Source organism: Triturus cristatus, chromosome 6 (genome assembly GCF_964204655.1).
Source record: "Triturus cristatus chromosome 6, aTriCri1.1, whole genome shotgun sequence".
Lineage (NCBI taxonomy): Eukaryota > Metazoa > Chordata > Amphibia > Caudata > Salamandridae > Triturus > Triturus cristatus.
The window spans coordinates 1,501,007,661-1,501,022,855 of record NC_140589.1 but is presented as its reverse complement, the minus strand read 5'-3'; the positions used below and the strand labels follow the sequence as shown (position 1 = coordinate 1,501,022,855).

Below are 15,195 nucleotides of genomic sequence, written 5' to 3'. Positions count from 1 at the left end.
TCCTTCACGTACTGGACCCAATTAATATAATGAGAAGCTCCTTGCTCTATCATGCCAAGCAAAGTGAATGCTTTCTGAGAATAGTTACCCCGTGGCCCATCTCTTCCAACCTCAACACATCAGAAATAGGATCTCCTCCGACTTCTTTAAATTAGAAAATAACACTGCCATTCCTGAAGAAAGAATAAGCCTACAAAATAACGCTGCCGCCGCATCTTAGCACCTTTTTTTTGTTGATCATGCACAGCATGCCTGGTGAAAAACTCACATACAAAGTAAAGTTAATCATGCTGTAATGTTTGGCTTACAATTAAAGTTATAGACAAAGCGTCAGTCTCACTCCTAGTGCTAAACACAAAAATAAAAGGAAGATTCCAGTTCTGGGCGTACAAGAATCATAATAAATTAATATACCTATTACCATTGAAGCTATTGTGAATCCAGCATTAGCTTTCCTTCTTGAAAATGGTGTAGTCAATGCTGGAGGGTTTTAATTGTATAAAGCAGCAGAGACTGCATATACAACAGGCAATTACTCTTGTACACATGAGTGACAAGTAGTGCAGCCAATGCACAGCATGAGCTTTAGGAATACAGATGGGCAGCAGAAATAATCAGGACATTACAGAATAAGATTGGCAAAGCCAATCAGTCTAGTGTTGGCAGTCTGTCGTTTGGCAATTCTTGTTTTATTGTGTCATGGGTTTCGCAAAGCTTTGTTTGGGAATCTGCCAGGCCCTCATCAAATCTATTACAAAAAAACAAATCGGGTAAAGGCAAAAAAAGTTTTGTTCTCCAAAAAGTATACATTACAATAGTAATCTCTGGCAATTTAGGGCACTACTTTGTGTGTGGATGTGCTCCTTTTGAAAGGGCAAAAAACAGTTGATGGACAGAATGCAGAACAATGCCATACATTCACCCCAGTACAGAGATCTGGGCCTAAATCCATCGTTTTTTTGCTCACCGTGCCATTCCAGTTTGAACCCAGCCATATGCAAATCAATCTTGACCCTGTACCTCATGGGAACTGTCCAGCCCGAACTGCCAAGCCAGGATGCTTGTTTCCGGGTCCAGGGAAGACATGGCTTGGCAGTTCGGGCTGGACTGTTCCCATGAGGCACAGGGTCAGACTGATTTGCATATGGCCATGTCTGAACTGGGGTGGTGGAGTGAGCTAAAGAAAGATGATGGATTAAACCCAGATCAGTTGACTGGGGGTGAGTGTTTGATTTGCTCAAGCGCTCCGTCCATCATCCCCTTTGGTATCGCTTTGTTCGCCCTAAGTTGGCAGGGTATGCCCAGACGTGGGCCCCTTGCTCACTTTGCCACTGGATTCAAGATAGCCTGGCTGATGAGGGTTATGAACCCGAAACCGGTCCCAGGGTGCTTGTTTCCGGTCCAGGGAAGACATGGCTTGGCAGTTCGGGCGGGACTGTTCCCATGAGGCACAGGATCAGACTGATTTGCATATGGCCATGTCTGAACTGGGGTGGTGGAATAAGCTAAAGAATTATGATGGATTAAACCCAGATTAGTTGACTGGGGGTGAGTGTTTGATTTGCTCAAGCGCTCCGTCCATCATCCCCTTTGGTAACCCTTTTGAAAGGGCAGCTTGCCATAACTCATAGTGAAGCGGGCTAATGCCATAACTCATAGTGAAGTGGGTTTACGAATTTCTCCTTCATGCATGCTGGAGTGGGTGGAAGAAAAATTTGAATGTCACCGTTACAGGCTAATGGATAATGTCTGGCTAAAAACCCATATAAGTAACTGAATTATAAATACTTTAAGTAAAATCAAAAGGTCTTGGCAACCACAGACCTAAAAAAGTCAGTCAGCCTAGAATTGGCTGCCAGCCACTTGCCTTTGAGAAAGAAAGCAAGAAAAAAGACAAAAAGAAAGGAAGGCAAGTAAACGAAGGAAGGAAAAAAAAGACAAAATGGAAAGGAAGAAGGAAAGAAATCAGAAAAGTAAGAAGGAAAGAATGAAAGAACAATGGATAGAAGGCAAACGAAGAAAAACGATAGAAAAAAGAACGAAAGGCAAAAAAGAAAGGAAAGAAGGCAAAACTAAACAAAGAAGGCAAAAAGTATAGAAAGAAAGAAGGAAAGAAGAAAAATGTGAATGAAAAAGGAAACTAGGCAAGAAAGAAAGAAAAGGTAAAGAGGTAAGAAAAAGTGGAAGAAAGAGAAAGAAAGAGCATGAAAGAAAAATAAATAACATTGACATAAGGAAGGCAAGAGGATGGACATAAAATATTGGATACTAAAATCCAAAGTAAACCATACTTACATTTAAATCATTGGTGAAACAGATACACATACAATAAATATGCTGTGAAATAGCATATGAATACACAATACATTATGTCGTGAAATAGAAGCAGTCAGATAACCAAAGGTCACTTCCACAGGAATTTACAACAGCATTGGTAGGGGATAGGAACTGACAAAGCTGAAATGTGCCCTGTACTCATATGAAGAGCTGGTAGAAAGCATCCTGCTACCACAAATGCAACACACAAATAACAGTAAGGTACAACAAACCACTGGCACTGAAGGGAACTAAATTGAATGTGGATGTGCTCATTGTGAAAGAGCAAAATGTTGTCACTCTAAGTGAAGTTAGCCAATGGCTTAAGTAGGCTGATCCAGCCCCCCATGCTGCATTCTGTAGTGGGTGGAAGCAACAACTGAATGACACAACAAACTAATGGATGACAGCCTTTTTAAGTAGATTATAAATATTGTTTTGGTAAAATCAAAAGCTATTGGATAATGACAGGCATAACATGTAAATACATATGCTGTCCAGTGGCTATACAGGAAGTCCTGGAAATTCAAAATTTGTTTTACTAAATCAAAGCCTATGGTATTGAATCTCCCAACTAATCTTAGTGAATTTTTAATAACAGATTGTTCCATGGCATAGCAAAGTTAGTCACATACATTTAAGAAAAATGATTTGCATGTCCAACTGCTGGATATCTATTTTTTGTTAGCACCTATAAATTTAACAAAAATCCTTTTCTCTTCTTATCACAGCTAATATATCCCAATTACCCTATTGGCTTTTTAACTAAATTTAATGGCGAAATAAAAAATAAATTACATTACATAGTTCAGGATTAAACACACATTTGGTACTATAATTAGAAAGATTTGCAATTTTATTTCACCCAGATACATCACTTTGGGTTAACAGTACATTTTCTCTATTAACAATCAGGAAAAGATACAGTATTCCAAACCCAATCAATTTTCTTAGAGAATGTGTCAGGAACGATAAAAACATTTGCATAAAGAAACAAATGAGTTTATATTCTATTATAAGAAGAAAGCAACTTTCTCATGGTTTAAGATGAGTGACGCTATAACTCATTACATCATTACTTCAGAAGATATCAAATTCTTCTACCCACATTGTAACACAATTTTAATTAAAAAAATACAATATGAGAACAAATGGGCCTCAGAGATAACCAAGCGGTGGACAGCTGAAGACAAGAGTGCTGACAATGAAACTTGGGTACTAGCAAGGTCTTTTATCCTTAAAACCTTCTGCATTGGGCTTCACCCTCAACGCTATATGATGCAGAGGTGGATGAAGACTTTTGATGCTGGTTTTAATTTTTCCTCTTGGTGTTTCGTTTATTTTACATCCACGGATGACTTTAAAGATCAAAGTGAGTCTAAAGCAGAGAAATCTGTGGGATCAAGATCTTGCAGACTGCCAAGTACATCTTCAAAAACTGGTTTTGATCCTGGCAATAAGACTTCAATAAGGAATGAAACTTCCTGTCACATATGAACAACAAGGATGTCTTAGCAGGGCACCGTAGCATCACAAAAACAAAGAAAAGTCTATGTATGGAGCATGGGTATTGAGTTCGACCATGTCAATTTACTGTGTTTAGTGTTTGGAATAAATGATAAGAGGCAAGGGGACTCGGCAATCCTGGACATCAGATAGAATATTACTTGCTCTGGATCTTACAACGCAAATTCCCAAGACGTTTCCTTTGAAGAGGACTACTGCCCTTGCTGTAGAAAAAGTGCTTACAGGAATACTTTTGTTGGATTTCAAAACAAAGTGATCAACAGCCGCTCAACAACTCAAGTCAACAAACATCAAACAAAGGCCAAGTGGAAAAAGAGTGGGTGCACTTCCAAGTTTTCAGCTTTGTACGCCCACTCCCCAAAATCAAAGAGCTACTGAACTGTTTTGACAAATCTCTGGAAGGCACCAAGGTTGTCTTAAAGTTTCCCATGAGGAGGAAGTGAGACATCCTCCTGCATGCCTGCTTTGTTATTGATAGGTGCCACAAAAAGAAATCAGTCCCAGCCAATCTGAACCTTTCTTTGGACTCCCATTTGAAGCCCCAAATGGTTTAGTGAAAGAGAAATTGAAGGTCCGATCCCTAAAACAGGCATGGTGGATTAAGTGCTAAACCACAGAATAAACCAGCATCCCTTTGTCCATATGCCATGTGATGATCCTAAAAATGAGGGACAACACATAGCCCAGCTTTAAAATCTACTCCTTCATCCTTTAAAAAAATGTTACTCGACCAGTGTGATTACCCCATTCGCTGCCCACACCGACACAATTTACTGACCACTCAGACAATCAAGCATTCTACCATGACCTTGACTGTATTCAGGGATCGTCTTTGCCCACAACTTATGATACTTGGAGACCTCAAACACTAGTATAACATGTCTTCCCAGCACTCTCTTTTTTCCCCATCTTTCCCACAGAAAGACTCCATCGTAAACCGAAAATACTAGTCCAGAATCCATGCCAACTTTCACAATATACTATCATTCAAGTCCTCAGATATAGTCATGCTCCACCTTCCCGACATAGTGAGCAAGACAAATCAGTGGAGAGCCACTGCAAGGCTCCACCTCAACCAGCACATACAATCCCTTACCTCCATTGCCGATCCTGGAAGGGCAGATACAAGGGCCTCAGCCTCACTAAACTATCCAATCAGCATTAGCAATAAAATGTATATTTAAAGTACAGAGACTTAATCAACACAAGCTTATGACCACACTTTTTGGGAATTACTCATAGGAAGCAATTCCAATCCTCAATCTGTATCACAAACGGTATTCAGCGGATTACACATATGTATCTGCAAAGGGCAGACAAACACATACGTTCAGTGTAGCACGCATGTCGCCCTGGCCATCCAATCGCATCGCCAACCTGTTACTGATTGTTCTTTTGTGACTGAACATCACTAGTCTGTCTAAGAGGTTGACCGCCAACTGCTGTGAGGTCACGTATTTAGTTAGGATAGACAATTTTCAATTCTTATTGGAATTAACCAGACAAATCGATCAACCAGCTAAGAACAGCTTTTCTACCACCCCCTACAGAATCGAGCAACAGTTATCAATCTGTCAACACTTTCCGTGTCTAGGCCATTTAAGTTTTCCATGCGAATCAAATTAGGCCACAGACTCCACTCTTAGCAATGTCCCTAATGTCAATTCATTCACATTTCAGCTTTACAATCATATTTTCAGAGAACCCAAAGAATTTAGTTTCACAAAAGCTGCTAGGTAGCACCTGGAAATAACGCCTCCTGGCAAGGACTTGAACAAGCAGTAATAGTAGTAATGAACTTTATTCGGTAACCAAGTACCATCAAAGTGCACATATGCAAAAACATTACAAGAAATATACCATTAAAACATATCACAACACAATTCATTAAAAGAAAAACATCACTATTCAAAATTCTATTTTCCTTAGCCGTTACTTATGTGCAAAATGGGAGCAGAAATCAAGCAGAACTGTGTGCAAATTGAGCAATAAATACATAAAAGAACTTAAAAACTATCTTCAGCTATCTATGTAAAATCAATATTGGTAGAATAAAACAGACATTAAAAAAGATTGCCCTAGTCGCTTGGGGAAACAGTCAGTAGTCTATCACGTTTATGCCATACCGCCTGTAAATATTTGCTCAAAGCAATGGCTATTATTGGTGTTGTGTCACTCCTTAGTATTCTAAGGGCCACTATATATTTTGTTAATTTCAGATTTTTACATGTGGGAATGATTCATTTCCAGCACGGGTCATGGCAACTCGGGCAGAAGAATAACATGTGTGCCTCGTCTTCATCTGCCAAGCTGCATGCCAGACAAGTGTTAATACCGAGGGCTTTGCTCCGTTGACTCGTTACTGATCTCAGGGGCAGAGTGCCAAGTCGGAAACGGATATAAAGACTCTTGACTAGAGGGGAGGAAATGAAATCTAAAAATTCCTCGTAATGAGAAAACGGCTTAATATCTAAAAATCTGTTTGTTAGTTTGCCATTTGAATGGTTACCTAAATGAATACCTTGGATATAGGTCCAATAACTAGATTTTAAAAAGTGGAGATCGGTTTTACTAATTTTTTCTGGATTAGTCCATAGCCTTGTCAATCCCAACTTATTAAACCAATCTGAGACAAACTTAGCCCAAGGTATTGATTTGGCACCCCTTATACACAACAATTCAACAAGGCAATCCCTAAATTCCTTCAGTTCAGGGGTGACCCATAATCGAATCCAGTAGACAAGTGGTCTAAGGGAGACCAGATCTGCAATTCTTTTGAGCCCTAAATCATAAAACAAGGGAATTAATGGTGTACTACTGGGGACAGAAACTAGCCTTCTGTCAAATCAATATTCTGCTGCAGTGAGTTGAGAAACATCCACGCATCCCCAGGGCTCTGCTTCATCTACGGCTGCCCATTGTGCTTTGCTGCAATAGACTTTCAGGGCTGCACGGGAGCCTGTTTGTCTATGCAGCCTAGCATTTGCTCTGTGCTCTAGTAGTAGTGAACTTTTCTTTAACTGGTCATTCCACTTCATGCTCCCCATTGCCTCTGACCTTCACAAGTGCTTCTCCACCGACCCATATAGTTGAATTTTTGGCCGCTCCCTTACCAAATACCAAGTACTTGGTATTGTTAGCATTGAGCTCCAAGCCCCTTGCCACACACAAATCAATACATTTATCGACAAGGAGCTGGAGTCCCATAGGGGTCTTAGAAATGAGGAGGGAGTCGTCTGCAAATAAAAGAATCGGTACCTTATTACCTTTTTGTAAGGGGGTAGTCATTACTACAGTTTTTCAAGACATCAACCACATCGTTTATATAGAAGGTAAAGAGCGTAGTGTCAAGGACGCACCCCTGGCATACACCCCGCTGTATGAGGATACACTTGGTTAGCTCTCCTGCAGGCCCACACCGTACCTGGTCAAAGCTATTACTATGTAGCTGGAACATAAAATGGATTCAATTACCTGGTACCCCCATCTCATTTAAAACAGACCACAGATTTGTACGGGGGATGACATCAAGATCAACAAATGCCTCATAAAGATTCTGTTGTTGTAGTAGAGTATATTTCCAGTGTAGTGTGGTAAATCGGAAAATTTGGTTTACAGTGCTCATCTTAGAGCGAAACCCTGCTTGGAGACTTGACATAATATTATATGTATCTATCCAGCGATGTCATTTATCAAGGATTTGGTTAGCGAAAATCTTCTGGGCATTGTCGATCAGGCTAATTGGCCTGTAATTCGATGGTACACATGCATATGGTGACAATCTCCCCCCCTCTAGCTATAGCATTGAAAAGGATATTAAAGTAAAGTAACCAAATCTGGGGTTCCGGTTTATAGAGGTCCCCTGGGATTTTATCGAGTCCCGATGCCTTAGCTGTTTTTAGCGTCGAGATGGCATCCAGGCTGAAATTAACAGCTGGGCCATCAAGTTGTAAGGTATCACGGCAGATCGAGCCCCTAGATGGCATTGTGATACTATAGGAGCCCAGTGAGATGTCTTCCTTGGGCTCATAAAGGTCAGAGAAATGGGACACCCACCTTTCAGCTTATATAAAATGTTGGTGGTTCTTAATGTTCTCCACTCTGGTTTGTGACACTGTGCACCAGAATAAGTGGTTATCATTTGTTTTTACCGCGTGTAGCATATCATCCCAGATTCTGTCATCCCATCGCTTTTTTGCCACTTTTATGGAGGTTTTTTACGGGTGCCTTGCTAAGGATATTTGGTCCCTAGAGCCTTCCAGGACAGCACACCTTAATAGAGGTTTAGCTTGCTTACAAGAGGAGTCAAACGAGGTAGTTTTTTCCCCCAAAACTGGTTTCTTGGAGACCTGTTGAAACTCTTTAAAAAGTAGATTGTGTATACTCAAAATTGGAATTTCTTGCTCATTCACACCTTTATAATTATCCAGTGAGTTGACATACATCACATATATCTGTGAGAGCAGTGTTTGATTCGTCATAATTTTCGGCCAGGAGACATAGCGCCTACAATTAGAAAGTACAGGATCGGATACCTCTGTATAGCATGTATTAGATACTCTTGTCAATAGGGCTCCACCCAATGAAACCACCAGGGAATTGTGTTCACTATCAGTTCACCTATCTACTTTCATATCATTCAAAAGTGGCCAGAGTCTCACATTCAAAATGGCAAAGACAATAACAGTCGCATGATTACCTCTTCTGAAGGTGGGGGATGGATCAGGGTCAGATCTAGTGCGACAGTTACATGCCCTCAACCCTCTGCCCACTACTATGGAGCCTAGCTTACGACCAGTTGCCGTGAAATTTACTCGGGGTTTCCCCGTTAGTGCTCCAATACTTCTCTGTTCATCTTAATATTCTGTGACTTCATTAATATAGGAAGGTGGTTCATAAGATGTATTGAAGTCACCAGTCAGTATTACTTTTGTGTTCGAATGAAGAGAGTCCAACACTTGGGGGATTCAATACTAGCCGCAAAAGATTTTACATAAATATTTAAGAGGGCCAAGACAAGTCCTGATGGTAGCAAGACAGTGATCACCATTAAGTCTAAGCATGATATCTGCAACAACGTGCATGACTTAAATACATTATTCTTAACAAGAATCAGAAGTCCTCCAATTGCCCTCCCATAATGGTTGGGGGGGGGGGGGGGGGTTAGCTTCAACACTATAACTGGTAAACCCATCAACAAAACTTTATTCAGTTGCCCAACTCTCTTGAAATATACAAATATCATGCTCTCCGATGTACAATACCCACTCAGGAGCATCCAGCTTAGAAGCAATAGAAGCAATACCTGTCAGGTTCCAGGATAATACGTTAATACCAGCTTGTGTTTGGGTACCTGCGAGACCTGCTGAATGCGAAAAACAAACTAACATCTAGAGGTATAGTAGTTATAGCACCTGGCCTACTCCCACCATCCATGTTTTAACTGCCTACTCAGGTGGATAGGAACATCAGGTAACATTTCCCCACTATTTCTATTAGGAGACACACAGTTTGTCATCCTCAGCATCCCTGCGTCTCCCCTCCTGTTGTCAGCAAAATCGATGGCCTCATTAGTAAAATCAGATATCATACCAAACATTGCTATACTAGATAAAACACAATTACTCTGTACGTGCATTACACTCAGTCAATCGACTGCATTCAGGTTTGAAGTAGAAGCTGGGTGACTAGCTTGTGAGGATGAGTTATCAGATTGCGCTAGAGAGCTTCTCAGAGATCTATTAGTTGGAAGAGACAGCTTTAATGTAATCCCCATCGCATCATTTCTCATCAAGTTGGCAAGTCCGAATTTCAAAATTAAGAAGATTCTCAGCTAACTGGCTATCACATAAAGTAACCTGGATGCAATCGAAGGTTGGGGTGTCTGAAGGGCACCATCTAGCACTCAAAATATCTGAGCTAATTACAGACAGTGACTTGTGTTTTACCCTAAGCCAGAATATTACTTTGTTGATTAACCCATCGGTACCTTCAAAGGCTCCAGACTTCTATTTAGGCACTCGCATCATATAGATTGAATTATTAAAGTCCTGATTTGTTTTTCTCTTATGCAACCAGTTGAAGTTATTAATGAATAGTCTTGTTGGCGAAGAGAAGTAGGTTCGTATAAAGCACCCTGGTGGGGAAGAAGGTTTACATTAGCACTAGCCCGTGCTCTCTTATGCAAGTCACCATCCACTGCTCTTGTGGTTGTACTGTTGATGGCTATTTGATTATGATGCCTTACAGACCGTACTGGGTAATTTACAGAAGAAACACTTGCGAATTGAGGAATATCTGGCGGCTTTATAGAACTTGAGATGGCAGCAGAATTTTGAGTCTGATCCATTCTATTTGTGTCTACTGGCGCTTTCGAACAGATTTGGTTCACTTGGGGGTTTGAGAAAGTTTGAGTTGGATGTTTGTTACAGCAGCACAGCAAAATTCTTTGCTGTAGCAAAGAGACTCGGTCCACCAGGGAAACAATCAAACTACCAAAGTGATACAATTTTAGTGCTAATATTGACAAAGACGCGTACTCAGTAGGTGTCACCAGACCTGCTTGGCAGCCATTTACCATTGGATCCTCATGGCTGTTTTTAGATTGCGACTGGGGTAAGTTTGGCCACTCAGCATCCCCAGGAGTTTGAAGAGCTGCAAATCTGTTGTGGCAGGGAATGCTCGGGCGATGATAACTTCAGGAAACAATAAAAAAGGGGTTTTAGTAGTCGGTAATGTAAGACCTTCTTCCCTACTCTTAGGTTTAGATTTGGGCAATAAAGGGATTATATCCTCAGTGGATTTGGATATTGCACTCTGATGATCTAAGCAGCAGGGCTTGTTTGTCGTCTAGTAACTGCTTTCTGCAGTTTTTAGCTTTAACATTTTTAAACATGTCCGGAACCCTTGTAGCATCACCCTTCCTTTTATCGGAGTCTGCTGGGATTAATAGGGATTCGACTTCTTCAATTAATAAATCGATGTCAGCCAACGTATCCGTATTAGGGTGCAAGTCAACCATTTGCTTTCTATGGCCCGGTTTCCGGGCTTCTTGGCACTAGTTTCAGCTCTAATAAGGTCGCCAGATATCCTTTTGCCCATAATGTGGGTTAACCCACTCTGCACGCACAACAGCACAAGAACAGGATGAAATAAATAAAAGGAGTGGGACTTACTCCTCTGAATGGGAGAGGGTCCTTAACGTCCACCAGTTCCTTCCAGGATAAAGTGCTCCAAACAACAGTCCCTGGCCACACACTGCGATATAATCTTTGCTTATATTGGAAGGCATATGGGGCCACAAGCAGCTGAAGATTCCGAACACCAGATGTTAGAGGGGGAGCCCGGCCCAGCCACCTCCAGTCAGTGACGGGCAAGGACCAGGCGTGGCCCGTCCCACGCAGTGGGAGCCGTCCATCCGTTAAATGCACCTCCGGGCTCACAGGGGCGTGTCAGAGATGTAGGGGAGCCTGGGGAATGGAGTCTGTTACGGCTCATGCTGCTGGTTCTCTCCCTCAGTACTTAAAAGAGCATACCACACAGCGGTAGCCCTCCGTCCGTTAAATGTGCCCCCGGGCGCACAATGGCATGTCAGCGATGTAAAGCCTGGGAAATGGAGTTAGTTGTGGCTCCTGCTGCTGGCTCTCTCCCTGGTACTTAGAAGCGCGTCCCGAACAAGCAGTAATCAGGGGTGGACCGCCAGCTTGATCACAAAATTCTACTACCACTTTTTTTAAATGTAGAAACCCTAATATACACTGTTGGAGCTGTAATAACCACAGCTGCTGCTATCAGACTTGCCCTATAATGAATCCTCATTAAAGGATTTAAATTGTTCTCATTCCAATTACAGTGCCTTGAAAGATTCCTGCACTTAAAAAAGTCCAAGGAATCTGCTAAAAAGTCCATCACGAGGCGGGAGCCATAATAAGGTTTCCAAAATTATTTTATTTTTGTACTTGCAATCCAGCCCAGCCAACGCATTTTGTCCTGAAACTAACTTCATCAGGGTTAGTAAAATCTTGAATTTTTCTTTACTGAACTTATATTGGACCAGAGCAGTAAACGGGTTGATATCACACAAGCCCAGTAAAGAAAAATAAATGATTTTACAAACCCTGACAAAGTCCGTTTCAGGACGCAACACATTGGCTGGGCTGAAATGTATGAAGAACAAAAATAAAATCATTTTGGATACTGTATGGCTCCCGCCTCATGATGGACTGAAAGAAGAAATTGCTTGTTTATTGGACTGTAATGAATATTTGATCTAATAAATTTTTTAGCAAATTCCTTGGACTTGTTTGGCTTTCTGTTTATGTTTGGTGGTTGCAGGGCAGTGGAACCATAAGAGGCAGATTACTAACTCGATACATAGAATCAGGGTCAACGGTGCGGCCATCCAAGGCCAATACTGCTCACTTGTACAAGTATTGTTATATTTGGTCACTACCTTCGTGATTTGAGAGTGGGATATTTAAGCACTTCCTGCCTTCCTTTGATTTGGTACCTTTGCGTAGGCTCCCTTTCTGGGATCAAACCCAGATTCCCCATTACCTACGGTCACCATGCTAGGCACAGAACCCACAATCAAATTTGATAGGGCACACAACTAAATGTATAATCGCCATCACGGGGACAAGTCTGATAAATGTGCACATCTCAAGAGAACAGTGCTCATTTCCATGTATTAGTTCTAGAATTACCACAGTTATCCAAGTAACAGGCAGAGCAATCAAAGTAACCATAACAGATTTAATAAGACAATCGCTTGTATATTTACAAATGCATGGCTTATTCTTTGAGAAAAGGCAGGATCAACCAGGTAGCTGGACCCATTGGAGAAGAAAGCTGCATGCCTGCCCCAGAATTACTTCATACCCCAGAGAACTTGCAGCCCCTGCGCAGTCTGTGTAGACAAAACACTACACAGGCATCAGCAGTCCACCCTGCTCCACAACGATGGATCGTAGTGGAGGGCAAAGGTGCACCCAGAGCAAAAATGTGGAAAGCTGGTCTAAGCACAAGCATTGGTGTTAGATACACCTAACAGGTCATTTCAAGCGACTGTGAAAATGTGCTGGGTGAAGAAGTGAAACGTGAGAAATAAGGCGCCCAGGCCACCACACAACATCCAGCGCCAATACCACCAGAATCTATTCACTCGGCATGAACCAACATCCAGCGCCAATACCACCAGAATCTATTCACTCGGCATGAACCACTGTTCGACAGAGGAAGCTGCAAGAATGCTTACCATTCACTCTTCTGGATGGGGAGGCCGTAGAAGGCCTGTAAAGGCACATCCTCGAGTCAGACGATCTCAGGTTGGGGAACTCTGTTTGCATGAAACAGCAGAGGCTGGCCTAAAAATCCATCTCTAAACATACCAGGTAAACCTAATCAATCAGAGTATGGTACTGAGGAAACCATCACAGAGAACGCCGTCATGTCTGAGAGAATTTCTTTACATTTTTACATGCTTTCTGAAAAGGTAGACTCATGGAAGAGCCACAAGCCTGCTGTTTGTGGGTAGGCATAGAGTCTCGCAGGAGATAGGTGAGCAATGCTCTCAAACCAACTGGAGAACAACCAGACAACAAAAGAGTGCCAAGTACTACTATTCATAACAAAGCAGACTAACCGTTCTTATAATCTGTGTAACCAGGGTGATTTTTGGATCACTGAATCTAGGTCCAGGTGACCTAGCTGGGCACTTTAAAAGACCTTTAAAGGAACTTCCAGAGCAGCCTTGTCATATAGACGTACCATTCATTTCCCTGTTGGCTGACCTTAAAGTCGGGACAACTGGCTGAACCATGGAGTGAAGTTTCAGCTTGCACTCAGGAGGATGCCTGGACATGGAGGGACACCCAGGCTGGTGGCTGAAGCTTGGGTCCTGAAGGGCAGCCCCAGGGGTCCAGCTGGAGCTCCACCTGGAGTCCAGTAAGATATTTTTTGTGCCACAGGTGTCCAGGAGTCCCTTCCAGGCATCTAGAAAGCTACAAGGGTTCAGGAGCCCCTCAGGATGATACATGGAGCCCGAACACAAGACTCATGTCGAGGGGTAGCAAGGCCTACCGGAGCTCTGACTGCTACCTGCTTAGATCTTTTAACACAACTGGTGCATGATAGCCCTTGATGCGTCTGTAGAAGCCAAACCTGGGAATTGTGTTACACTAAGGCCCAGCACATGAAGACTCACCCAGAGGCCAATGCCATGGACCTGCTGCAGTTCTGATTGGGATCTGGTCAGAGTTTTCAGCCCTGCAGGAGCATGGCAGCCATAACTGGGCATGCAAAAGTGTATCCTAGCTGCTCTAAGGCACAGTGGGTCAGTGTCTGGAGCCAAAGGACCATGGGTCCGAAACAGTGGCTGCTGGTGCTCTGACTGGGACCTATCAGAGCTTTCGATCATGCCAGAGGAGGAGGAGAAGCCTCTCCATACCAACAGTCAGAATCTGGAGCGCAATGCAATTAAGGATTAAGTACCAGTGACAGCAATCAGAGCCTACTGCAGCCTCGAAAGAGATACAATCAGATTTCAAGTTTTTGCTATTTACAGGACACAGGCCAAAAAAATGTGGCAGGTACGGTAGGTAATAATTATAGTGGTGGAAACTTTTTTTAAACAACATGCAACAACTGGAAGGTGTGCACCAGGTGTTTTTGTGTATTCAGATTATATATGAATGGTGTTTTTTTTTGTTTTTAAAAAAAACAATTTTTTTATTGGTTTTGAAGCATAAGCAAACACATCAAAAATAAAATAAAACAAATCACAATTTTTGCAGCATTGTTAATACAGTGCACATTTGCGTGCATCACAGTGAGTTGGCTTCAATACAGGGCAATACTACAATTTGTGAACATTGGCAAAAATATATATATTCATTTAAAAAACCATAGGTTTCACACATGTTATAGTTAGCTGGACATTTCCCTCATAAAAAACCAATGAAATTCCCCCGTTATAGTTAGAGCAGGCAACTATAACTCACGCGACCGCCATCCTCTGCTGATGACGTCAGATATTACATCACTGTATTTAGACACCTATTTACCCATGTCTTCTTCCTTTAATATTTAGCTATACATATATTACAAATATTTATTTTTCAGAAAGACACATTTAAATCAGTGATGTAATATCTGACGTCATCAGCAGAGGATTGCGGTCGCGTGAGTTATAGTTGCCTGCACTAACTATAACGGGGGAATTTCATTGGTTTTTTACGAGGGAAATGTCCAGCTAACTATAACATGTGTGAAACCTATGGTTTTTTAAGTGAATTTGCAAGGTTTTTTTAAATGCTAATTCCTAACTATAACGTGTGTGAAACCTATGGTATT

General features: G+C 41.8%; 1 protein-coding gene across 2 annotated transcripts in view; it reads right to left on the bottom strand.

The window, feature by feature from the left end:
* Positions 1-15,195, bottom strand: part of MCM8 (minichromosome maintenance 8 homologous recombination repair factor) — a 402,649-nt gene that overhangs the window by 230,783 nt on the left and 156,671 nt on the right. The gene's annotated exons all lie outside the window — the stretch shown is intronic.